General features: G+C 43.2%; 1 pseudogene across 1 annotated transcript in view; it reads right to left on the bottom strand.

Annotated features, from left to right (window-relative positions):
• Window positions 1-9,059, bottom strand: part of LOC310785688 (visinin pseudogene) — a 13,212-nt pseudogene extending 4,153 nt beyond the window's left edge. Inside the window, exons 1-2 of the transcript in view lie at window positions 8,681-9,059; window positions 526-637 (exon numbers count right to left, since the gene is read on the bottom strand). The product of the transcript in view is annotated as a visinin pseudogene (transcript). The remainder of the gene's footprint in view (window positions 1-525; window positions 638-8,680) is intronic.
• Between the last annotated feature and the right edge of the window lie 3,680 nt (window positions 9,060-12,739).

Genomic DNA, 12,739 nt, shown 5'->3' with positions numbered 1-12,739 from the left:
CTGCAAAAAGGCACATGGTTTCACTTAACCCGTGATATTATTTCTGCCTCCAGACCAGCTCTGACTCCAAACCAGCTCTGCCCCCAGACCAGCTCTGCCTCCAGACCAGCTCTGCCTTCAGACCAGCTCTGCCCCCAGACCAGCTCTGCCCCCAGACCAGCTCTGACTCCAAACCAGCTCTGCCCCCAGACCAGCTCTGCCTCCAGACCAGCTCTGCCTTCAGACCAGCTCTGCCCCCAGACCAGCTCTGCCCCCAGACCAGCTCTGACTCCAAACCAGCTCTGCCCCCAGACCAGCTCTGCCTCCAGACCAGCTCTGCCCCCAGACCAGCTCTGCCTTCAGACCAGCTCTGCCCCCAGACCAGCTCTGACTCCAAACCAGCTCTGCCCCCAGACCAGCTCTGCCTCCAGACCAGCTCTGCCCCCAGACCAGCTCTGCCCCCAGACCAGCTCTGCCTCCAGACCAGCTCTGAGAAATGTTTGTATTTCCAACTCCAAGCTGACAGTCCATCCTGTCTCAACTCACCAGTCTCTCCTTTCTCAAAGAAGTTCCAGAGTTTATCTGCCCTCTTCTCAGCCGTGTCTTCATCATCAGGCAGCTCACTCCGTTCATCTTTAGGCATCAGCTTAAAAATGGCCTGTTAGGAGGACAGAAGAAGACACACAGATACTTTCATAACACTTCATCAGGAATCTTCTGACATTTGACCTCTGTGACATTTTTTTTTTGTTATCAATTTTTTATTTTATTTTTGTGACATGACAACAGACAATACAGATAACAGAAACACAAACACATAACAAAAATTAACCCCTACCCCCCACCCCAGGCGGCAATCAGTTACAATTGACCATCTTATCTTGTTAGATCAGGAGAGAAAAGTCTAAAAGATTGAAAGAAAAATAAAACAAAAAACAGCTTGTATTATTTAGAATATACATTAGGTACATTATTATCTGTTAGATGTATTCAAAAGATCTTTCACTTTCTCAGCAAGAGAAACCCATGTATTGATAGTTAACTGTTTGGCATTATGCATTTTTGCTACTGACATTTCCAAGTATATAATATCCAGTAAGGACTGTAGCCAGTGATTCTGAGAGAGCGAATGAGGCGGCTGCCAGCGTAGGGCCAACATTTTTTTTGCCGCTGTCAAGGCAACAAAAAGTGTGAGCTTCTGATGAAGTGAAAGATCTAAAGAAGAGGTATCATTTAATAAAAGAAACTTCGGGCAATATGGTATTTCAACATCAAGAAAGTCAGATAAAGTTATAGCTACCATTCTCCAAAATCGCACTACCCCTGGACAGTTCCAATACATGTGCAAAAAAGTCCCCACGTCCCCGTTAGGACAGAGCTCACAGTTCGGGGAAGGTATAAGCTTCATCAAATGGAGCTTCCTAGGAGTGAGGTACATCCGATGCAAAAACTTAAAATGAATCAGTTTATGATTTGGGTTTTTTGAAGTATTGTCCAAGTTGTTCCAGACTGTTAACCAGCAAATATCATTTGAACATCCAAGATCTCTATTCCAGACTTGATGGACTGCCAGAGGTTCACAGATGGAATTTAAGAGTAAATATAGCCTTGCTACCAAACCACTGGTTCGAGCTCCCACATTCATCAGAGATTGGAGTATATGGGTTGATAAAGCAACACCCCATGGGACTCCATAAGTCCGCATTGCTAGTCTAAGTCTAAGATACAGAAAAAAAGAGTTTCTAGAGATATTATACCCGGAACACAAATCATCAAATGATCTCATTCCTCTATCGTCCCAAATATCTGACAAAGTAACAACACCTTTTGTAGACCATTGTGAAGACTGAAAGGGGGCGCCTCCTGTAGTAAGGTTAAAGTTATTAAATATGGGGCTATGAGTGTGCCATTTTAAAGCAGTATGAGTATACTTTTCCACTAACCGCCATGTTGACAGTAAGAATGACATAATTGGACCAAGCTGACGTTTAACCAGTCTAGTAGGCAAAGATGAATAAACAAGGTCCTGTAACCGATGGGGGCAGGCTAAATTCTCTTCTATTGGTCTCCATGAGACCTGCGCATTAGGATCCAGCCATGTTGACACAGGACGGAGCACATATGACCAAAAATATAATTTGAAATTTGGGACAGCCAAACCGCCATCATCCTTCTTCCTCTGCAATATGGACAGCTTAATGCGTGGTCGTTTACCAGCCCATATAAAATTTGAAACTAATTTGTTTAATTTATCCCAATAACCATTTGGGGGAGGGAGGGGTAACATATTAGAAAAAAAATTAACTCTGGGGAGAACATCCATTTTGATTATGGAGACTCGAGCTGACAAAGAGTTAGGTAATTTTGTCCATCTATTCAAATCTTCCTCTATTCGACTAAAAATATTTTGGAAGTTTTTCATAGAGATAGATTGTAAATTGGAATGGATATCAATGCCTAGGTATTTAAAAGATTTAACTACTGGAATATGAGAAGGGAGTGTAGACGGGTCTAAAGATGGATTAAGAGGCATTAACTGGGATTTGGTCCAATTAATCTTGTATCCAGAGAGAGCGCTAAATTGAGCAAGGACATTCAAAATATGAGGAATTGAGGAGGAGGCGTCATCGACATACAATAGTATGTCATCTGCAAATAAGGACAAAGAGTGGTGTGTATTACAAAAAGTGATGGGCTTAATAAGGGGATGTTGTCTTATACGTTGGGCTAAGGGTTCTAAGGCTAAAGAAAATAAAAGAGGGGAGAGAGGACATCCCTGACGGGCCCCTCTAGAGATGGAAAGGGGAGAAGATAAGATGTTATTTGCTGTCACCAAGGCTGAAGGATTAGCATAAAGCACCTTAAGCAACTCAATGAAACCGTGGCCAAAACCCATCTTCTCAAGAACCTCCCATAGGTATTGCCACTCGAGCCGATCAAAAGCTTTTTCAGCATCGAGTGACAATACTGCACAGGGGGTTTTAATATCTCTTGAGAAGTGTACTACATGTAGTAGTCTACGAATGTTGTCTCCCGCCAAACGGGACTTTATAAAACCAGTTTGGTCATGATGAACAAGTTTGGTCATATGTGTTCCAATCCTAGTGGCCAAAACTTTGGCAAACGCCTTTACTTCTGCACATAAGATACTCAAAGGCCTGTAACTGCTACATGAAGTGGGATCCTTATTAGGCTTAGGCAGGACAACAAGTAAAGCCATGTTCACATCACCAAGAAAAGAACCATTTTCAATTGCAGCTAGAATCATATCCAGCATATGTTGTCCAAGTTCATCCCAAAAGAGGGGATTTCCCTCTTTTCATACTAAAGATGGCGTCTTTGAGTTCACTTAATGTAATAGGGGCCCCCAAACGGTCTGCATCTTCCTGAGCTAAAGAGGGGAGATTTAGCCCGTCCATAAATGTCTTATTCTTTTCAATGTCCAAATTTATTTCTGAAGAATAGAGGTCAGAGTAAAAATTTCTAAATTCTGTATTAATTTCCTTAGGATCTGTTAATAAACCGCTTGAAGAACTAATCGATGTGATATTTGAAAACTTTTCATTTTGTCTTAACCTCAAAGCAAGTAAATGGCTAGGCCTTGGACCGTTGAAATAGTAATTCCTCCTAGTCCTTAGTATTAAGAATTCAGCTCTCTGTCTCAGCAAAGAGTTCAACTCACAGCGTATTGCATCAATGGTTACTTTTACATTATCAGAAAAAGAGACCTGTTGTTTATGCTCTAATTCAGTCAATTTAGCCTCCAGTTCATTTATTTTACCTAACCTGTTTTTACTCTGATGAGATGAGAAAGATATTGCAGTATTTCGTATACAGCCCTTCAGGGCCCCCCAAAACATACAAGGGTCATCAACAGAACCCATGTTTATAGAGACAAATTCACCTAGTTCTTTCTTAAAAAATTCACAAAATTTACCATTGCTCAGCAGTAACGTGTTAAAACGCCACCGATTCGCTTTTTTAGGTGTATTTCTGAGGGTAATTTTGGACAACACAATACTGTGGTCAGAGAGAGGAGTGGGTAATATTACTGCACTGTGAATTTCGGATATCAATGAGGCAGAAGCAAATATATAATCAATGCGTGAGTAAGTCCTATGCCTATGTGAATAGAAACTGTATTGAGTTACTGAAGGGTTAATAACACGAAATGTATCCATAAGGCTGAAGTCTGTGATAAGTTTATTCAAAGTGGTTGAAGAAGGACTCTGAGAGAGCTGACTCAGATAGCTTGAACGATCAAGAATGGGGTTAACAGTGGCATTCATATCAGCCCCCAATATTAAGGAAAACTCCTGCATATTAGATAAAAGGTCTGTTAGATGTGTAAAGAAATTGGGATCAAAGTCATTTGGAGCATAAACAGATATGAATGCCACCTTTCTCCCAGCAATAATTGTTTTAATGTAGGAGACACGGCCATCTCCGTCCCCATAACTTTCCAAAATAGTTAGTGACAAAGAGCGTCTTAACACCACTAAATAACCTCTAGTTTTAGATGTAAAAGAGCTGGAGGCAGCCACATAATAGTTTCTGTTAGTAAAACGGGGAACATCGCTATTTCTCAAATGAGATTCCTGTATGAATGCTACATCTACCTGATGTCTACGTAAGAAGTCCAGGCAAGCAGTACGCTTGACTGGTCTATTGAGCCCATTAGTATTGAAACTAGCAAACTGTAGTGTAGTCATAATGGGAACAGTATTATTGACTGCAGGTCAGTGTAAAACGCATCAAATCTCAGCCAAAGAGTGGCTGAGGCCATCAAATAAAATATGTAAGCCCACGTAAACAGTAGATAACACATTCTCCCACATATAATGTTACCAATACAAGCTAAGATAAATTTTTCCCCAAAAAGAAATAAAGGCCACAAAATAAAAAAGTCAATTCCCATGCCGCCCACAACCCCAATAAACAAACAAAACAAAAACACACAGGTCCCCACCCAAAAAAACCCATTACATTGACTTAAAGCAATGTCCCCTCCCATAACACACAGGCCACCTGACACTGGGGAAGCTGGCTATACACGGTCACTCACCGCTCACTCCCCTAGAGTAACATAGGATAACCTCTTAGAGAAGAAAAGAAAAAATATATATATATGTATCTACAACATATTTACTTTTTAATATTAATTGAAACATATTAGGTTTAGATTGAGGTTATAGTGTGATTTGACATATCCCATAACAATGTGATAATGAGAAGAAAAAAGAAAATAGGCTACCTCTGTGACATTTGACCTCTAATCTCCATGAAGGATGCGAACAAGGTTGATGCCACTTCGTTTCCTCTTTCGTCAGCCCCTGGTCCAACCCAGTCTCACAGAGTTGTGACATAGAGACAGTCCGCATGTCTGGGAATGCCCACAAAATGTTAAACGGCTGGCGCGCGAGTGGGGTAAAACCGCCCATATATCTAAACTACAGGTTTGGGGGTTCTAGAGCAGAACACAAGACGTCTGCTCAGATGTGCGTTTACTGCGGTGGTTAAATCCCCGATCGTGTCTGCCTGGGGTGGGTATCAGCTAAATTCTAACTTTACTGAATGGATAGAATGGGGGTTTTTACCCCACCCTGACCACGCCCCCAGCCAGGCTGAGCCAGCTAAACCAGCGTCTATGACGAGATGTGGCCTCAACCTATAGTAACATTGGTTGAGACAGCACATTGAGCCCAAAGACGTTTCGTCTTTAAAATTGTTATAAGGTAACGTTTGTTTGGCCGCTAGAGGTCAGGTGACCCTCCAGGTAGGGAATTAATAGACTGCTGAGCTGACAAGTAAAGGTGTAGGGGTGAGATGGGTATAGGCTACTGGCAGAAGTTAAACTACAATGTTTTGTGCTGTGGACCGACGTTGCTATTTCACAATTGTTTAGGAGATCAGGTTGTCTGGTCATGACAGCCTACAGTAAACTAATACAAACTCCAGCCTATTAAATCAGTAGTCTGGAGCTGTTTGGGACCTGCATGGGGGCATGACCAAAGCGCAATGGCAGGAACCAGAATCCGGTTACCGGATACATGTGCGCCAGCAAAATATTCCCTGTAGCTAACGTTAGCTAGCTATAGAGCCTGATAACACGAGGTGACTAAAAAGTTAAGTATGTAGTACATAAAACAAAACATTGTTATAGTTATCCTACACAACTCAAATTGGCGTTTCAACGGGGGAACGATACACATGTGGCACGTATCTGGTTTACATCCCGCGTTCTGCCGTCTAGGGCGGAAAGAGGAAAGAGGTGTAATTCACAAATGATGGGTGCCAGGCTCTCTTCTCAGGAAGAGCCTGGTGACACGAGGTTACTGAATCAGAGATTTTCAAAGTGGGAGCCGGGCCTCCCCAGGAGTGGGGCTCCAAACAGTTTCAGGGGAGGCTCAGTGAATGCAAGTGAAAAAATATGACTAGTTTATAATTAGTTATTACATTAGTTATTATTAGGTATCAAAACGAGATCACATAGAATAGCCTAAATGTGTGATTTGGTAGTAGTTCAGAGATACAGTACTTTTTGGGGGATTTTACGGTTTTTCCCACTTTCCCCGTCAGAAACAAATAGGCTACATGCCTTCAGACAGACTATTTGTATTTGGTGTAGTATGATGTATGTATATGTATTTGGTGTAGTATGATGTATGTCTTAATGTATTTGGTGTAGTATGATGTATGTCTTAATGTATTTGGTGTAGAATGATGTATGTCTTAATGTATTTGGTGTAGTATGATGTATGTCTTAATGTATTTGGTGTAGTATGATGTATGTCTTAATGTATTTGGTGTAGTATGATGTATGTCTTAATGTATTTGGTGTAGTATGATGTATGTCTTAATGTATTTGGTGTAGTATGATGTATGTATTTCATAATGTATTTGGTGTAGTATGATGTATGTATTTCATAATGTATTTGGTGTAGTATGATGTATGTATTTCATAATGTATTTGGTGTAGTATGATGTATGTATTTCATAATGTATTTGGTGTAGTATGATGTATGTATTTCATAATGTATTTGGTGTAGTATGATGTATGTATTTCATAATTTATTTGGTGTAGTATGATGTATGTATTTCATAATGTATTTGGTGTAGTATGATGTATGTATTTCATAATGTATTTGGTGTAGTATGATGTATGTCAAACAGCAATATCAGGCTATCTTGGCTCAATTATGGGATCAAATAACATATCATGATCCCATAGGCATCCAGGAATTGAACGAGGGGGACTCCTCTTTCCAAGCCTTGGGGGAGGCCCACAGTCTCAGACTTTGAAAAGCCCTGGCCTACATGACTGCAAAGAGAGCAGAACATTTGGTTAACCCGGTCCTCATATAATCTGCACATTTTTAACCCATCCATAAGCTGATAATGTGTCTATCAACAAAAACAACAGGACGCTGTTATGATGGCCTGGATTAACTGACCAGCTGTTCCTGCCTGCTTTTGTTCTGCCATTATATGACCACTAATCTTTTACATTGAAACATGGCTATAAATAGACCTATGGGAAAGTGAAGCGTTCAAAGCAGCCAGGAAGTGGGGTTGTTTTTGAATACATACAATAACATGCACTGTCTATTATGTTGGACATATGAAACACCACTTGGGCAGTAGTTATCTGTTCAGTTTCGTGAGGTTCTACTACTTTGTAATTTGAACTCAAATTATGAACATATGACTGCTTGGAACAATATCAGATTGAAACCACATTTCAGAAAGCAATCAAGTAAACTCAGTTTGAGAAAGTACCGGGGGGGGGGGGGTACTTCCATACCCCAAATAAAGAAAAAAACATGTTAATCTGTTATATATATATAGTTTTATATAAAGTCGGGTTATCGTGATTTATCGTAGCTAGCTGTTAAATGTGTTATATGGGGAGTAAACATTTTAGAAACATGCAGCTTAAAAGTGTCAAGGAATATCCATCAATGTATTTTTAAAATAGTCCAATAGCCAATAAAAGGTCATAAACAGGTCCTGTAATCAACATGCAGAGGACACTATTCTTAACCCGTCCTTCTGCCCTTGTTAATACTGGATCTCTTCACAAGTGGGGCCATACTCTAACTCAAATCAAACCTTCCAGACAGTGATCAGAAGACAGAGGTTTATTTTTTGTCAAACTGCACAGTGGAGAAGAAGAAACATTACTTTTTAGTGGTCAGTACTCCATCATACTACACTTTCTGCAAAACTGTATAATAGCCTACTGTACTAATAAAAGCAATAATAATATATTCATATATATCATTTTGGTCTTGTAGTGACACCATATTTTATGTTCCTCATTAGACACTCAGATCTAATCTCCTGTTGTATTATCTCCTCTTAAGTTTCCCATCCCCAGTCCAAAGCTCTCTTATGCCTTCAATTGTTAATTTCCTTCCTTCACAATTTGTTGTGTTGCTCTTTCATCCATTCATCCATCAGTCATCCATCCATCAGTCATCCATCCATCACTTTCACCAACTTTGCCATGATGCCTTCCTCCTCCATACTCCCATCAAAATCATCTAACCCACCCTTGTAAATGTACCAGTTCATCAACCCATCCCATTCCTTATGGATATAAAGGAAGCTAGACACACTTGAACTCAGTTTATCCACCGTTATATTTGTGAGAGAGACCTAACAGCTTTCTTATTTACCACTATACATCATAACTCACCGCGCAGATTTCCTTGACCTCTGACTTGGTGATGTATCCGTTCTTGTCCACGTCGAACAGCGAGAAGGCCCATTCCAGTTTGCTGGTGGTCTTCCCCGTTGACGTCATGTGGAGGGCGATGATGTACTCCTTGAAGTCCAGCGTGCCGTCGTCGTTGGTGTCAAAGGAGCGGAAGACGTGCCGGGCGTACGCTTGGGCGTCGCTGTCTGGGAAGAACTTGCTGTATGGACTGGAACTCCTCTTTGCTAATGCGGCCGGTTGGACACTGCCTCTTGAAGTTGTCGTACCAATGGGCGATCTCCGCCTCGGAGAACTTGGTGTTGAGCTTCAGATCCTCCAGGATCTCCTTGGACACGGCACCGCTCTTGGTGTTACCCATTGTTGGTGCTGTGTCGCTGGTGGTGTTTCAAAGCTATATCGACGTGTGAATCGGTGCTGGCTCACTGTGCTGGCTCACTCCTCTCTTTGTCAAAGTGGTCGACAGAAGACTGGTCCTATATGCTTGGCCTCGATCCTGCACCGCACCTCAGCCCATGGAGACAAATGCTGTGAAAGAGAGGAGAGAAGCTGCTTGGTAAGCTCAATAAGCCAGTCAGCCATCAGTGGTGTGAGTCTGAGGCATCACAGAGAGGGGTCAACACAGGTCAAAGTAAAAATGTGTGTTTGCTGTGCAAAGTACCATGCTGCAGCCAGGTGGCACTTCTCTGCTGTTTTAAAAGGGTCAGCAGGCCAGCTTGGCAACAGGCCAGCTCATTGGCACAGAAGAGGGAGGGGGACCTTTTTATGACAGATTACAGCAGAACTGGTAACTCCCACATTGATGGCGATAGAATTCTAAATGTCAGCAGACCCACAGATATTATTATTACAACAACAACAACAACAACAACAACAACAACAACAACAACAACAACAACAACAACAACAACAACAACAACAACAACAGTATTGTAACTGGTGTGTGTGTGTGTGTGTGTGTGTGAAGCATATGCCCATGAGACTTGTATGTGTTGTTTGTCCGTGGCCGTCCTCAGAATCACAATCAGCTTTATTGGCCAAGTATACGACAAGGATTCTTGGACAACTGCAGCAGAGGACAACATGTCTTGACTTCTTGCTGAAGTGTAGCAGAGCTTTGAATGTGTATATTGGCTATTATGTAAATACAAAGGACATATTTATATTTTTGTGAACCTGTCAACTTGAACTGCATTTAAGCACAAACTTGCTTGTTTTGTTGTAAAAAGCAAAGAAATCTAAGTAATAAAAAATGTCATGATCTATGTATCTGTTTCTCTTGGGGGTGTGTCTAAAAACAACTTAGAGTAAAGGAAGTGTGTTTTTGTGGTTAGAGTGAGCCCGTCTCAGCTCTGCATGAGGTGACCTAGTTTAGTGCCGTACGATAAGGGCAGGCTGTTTCATTGACAGCCTGTCAGGGGGACACCCATGCTCTATATAGAAATATACTGTTGAATTGGTGTTTGTTTGCTTGTGACATTTTATTCATTTGAGTCTGTCTCACTACAGTGGTTCAGTTGGTGCTAATTAACACTTGGCAATTTCTCATTCAGGCCTGGTGTGTGAAACAAGGTGGAGGAGTCCACCCTCAGGTAGAGAGGGGTAGTGGAACATGCCAAGTGTGGTTTGAGTAGAATAAAATGTATAAATATATTTTGAGTGTCTTAGAACGTTGATCGGGACATTGCAATACATTTGATTGATCATCCAGTTATTCAGTGATACTAATGTAACAAATTATTGTATTGAATGTAATCCTTGATCTATTAGTTCTTTAATAGAGAGGCAAAGTGACGCCTACTTCCTGCTTCAGCACTGTACCAGATATTTTCATCCGCCTTTTTCCCCCATAGACATTTCGTAAAATGCTTTTAAAATAGTTTTACTTCATTTCGAACTCAAGCTCTCACTAGTGCCTTAAACGCTGCAACGCAGCCCTATGGAAGACTGTTATTTTGCTCCAAAATTACTTTTCATTAAAACCTGACCACCCACCCGTAGGTGGCGTGGTACCCCCTGGGACTGACACGGATCCACATGACTACGTCACGTCCTGCCAGCCCAGGGAATAATCACTTCCGCTTTCTTCCACCCGCTGAGAAGACGTGTTTGTGAAAGCTCCGCGGTTAACGAGGAGTTATATTATATAGCTTTAGATACTAGGCTCGTTCCGGCTGACTTGCCCACCTCAAGAGGGTCGCGTGGACGGGATAAAGCAGGCTTCGGAGACCAGACCCTGTACCCTTCACCCTGCGGCGTCGGAACAAGTCATCTAAAAAGCTAAGAGTATCTTCCTTAGTTAACTGTTGTCAGACTGCCGCCGTGCAGTCGATGTGAAACGTTTCCCCGGAAACGGGGTAACGTTGTTAGGCTTGAGCGCATGACTCAGGTCTGCACTCATAACTCTAGCTAGGTTTGCATACATGCAGAATAGCTTGTACCGTTAGCACTAGAACAACAGGCTAAATAGCACAGTTGTCACAGATAGCTAGATGCATCCGTGCGGTTGTTTCTGTTGCTAGGTACTTTAGGAACGCCGGCTTTAGAGCGCGCGCGTTAGATAGTTAGCTAGTTTGCTCAGTGCAGCTAGCTTGGACTACCTTGTAGCACTCCATATCTGGCTGCGTCCCCAGACAGGGTAACGCACCCAGTTATTGTGGCAGATAGCTAACGTGCACACGTGCAGTTAGTGTCTGTGTGCTAAGTTCTTCGCGCCAGCTACCTCTGTGTAGGGCGCGCCTTAAGCGAGAGTAGTAGCTAGTAGCCATGCTCTTCAGTGAAATAGCTAGTTAGCTAGCTTGCTCCCGTGCAGCCAGTATCTAGCGATGTGTAACCCCGTTTTCCTGTTAGACAGAGAGAGGGGGGAACAGCTAGGTGCTGTATTAGCTGTGAGGCTACCGGTTACGACCGGCACAATTAATTTGATGTGTGCATGCCTAAGGGCAGGAGCACGCCGCACAGGCGTTGCTGGGACCTACATAAATGTAGTGTAGCTTTTACTGGCGTCTGAGATTTTAGCTGGGCGATTCGCTAGCTAGGTGAGCTCGCCCCGCACCTTGTGTGGGCCGCTTCTCTCAGTACTTACGCCATCTTAGCCAGCTTGCTTGTCTGCTAAGTGTTGCTTGCCTCGTGCAATTAGCATCTACTAGATTGCAACTCCCGCTGAGGAGTTTCTTCTGAGATTGACTAGCTTCGCGGGCCGCTGGCCTTTGCTTGCGGTCACGCTTGCTTCCCCGTGTTACTCAGGGTAGAGACGCGCTGCACCGGCCTGTGCGCAGGCTTGTGTTAGCGCATGCTTGTCTCTCAGTGCTATGCTAGCTTAGCTAGTGGCTTCCACGTCTGTTCTCTCGGGTTAACAGGTTGTGGGTATTGGTGCCCCCCCTTCGGGATGGGCTATTGCCGCTTACGTTACCATTGCACGCGCACGTTCGCTAGCCTCCGGGTTGCGTACTGTCTAGCCTGTGCTTCTTGCTAGCTTGCTTAAGCATTACTCCCGCTATTAGGGTGCGCCCTGCGGGAGCTTGCTATTAGTGGTTAGCTTCCTGCTTCCTCTTGCTACTGAGCAGGGAAGGTCAGGGAGGGGATGGGCCGTGTGTAAAACTACTTGGCCGAGTATGAATCGGCACGTTAAGTGCGTGTTCGGCCTTGGGCACGAGCACGCTGCACAGGCGCCTTGAACCTTCGGTTTTGTCCGCAGCTAAGCTCTTTAGAGCTGACCAAGGTCCGCTCTCAAAGAAGTGGCAAAGCTAGCTTGCCTTGCATAGGTGCAGATAGCAATATTTAGTACTGTTTAGCACAGAACGATAGCATTTTGCAGATAGCTGGCGTGCGCCCGTGCAGTTAGTACCTGTGTGCTAAGTACATTGGGCGCGAGATACCTCCGCTACAATAGACATACTGCTCCTTGCTGGCGCTACGCGTCCAGCAGGGCTTACAGCTCGCCAAGGTCTGGGCTCAGTGCCAGCCTTTGGCTTGTAGCTCTAAGGACAAGCCCACCGCCCTTGGTGCCCAAGGCCCGGGGTGGTTGGGAGCTCTCCATGG

This window comes from Poromitra crassiceps (assembly GCF_964638095.1).
Source record: "Poromitra crassiceps genome assembly, chromosome: 11".
Taxonomy (NCBI): Eukaryota; Metazoa; Chordata; class Actinopteri; order Beryciformes; family Melamphaidae; genus Poromitra; species Poromitra crassiceps.
This window is presented reverse-complemented; position numbering and strand designations above follow the sequence as displayed.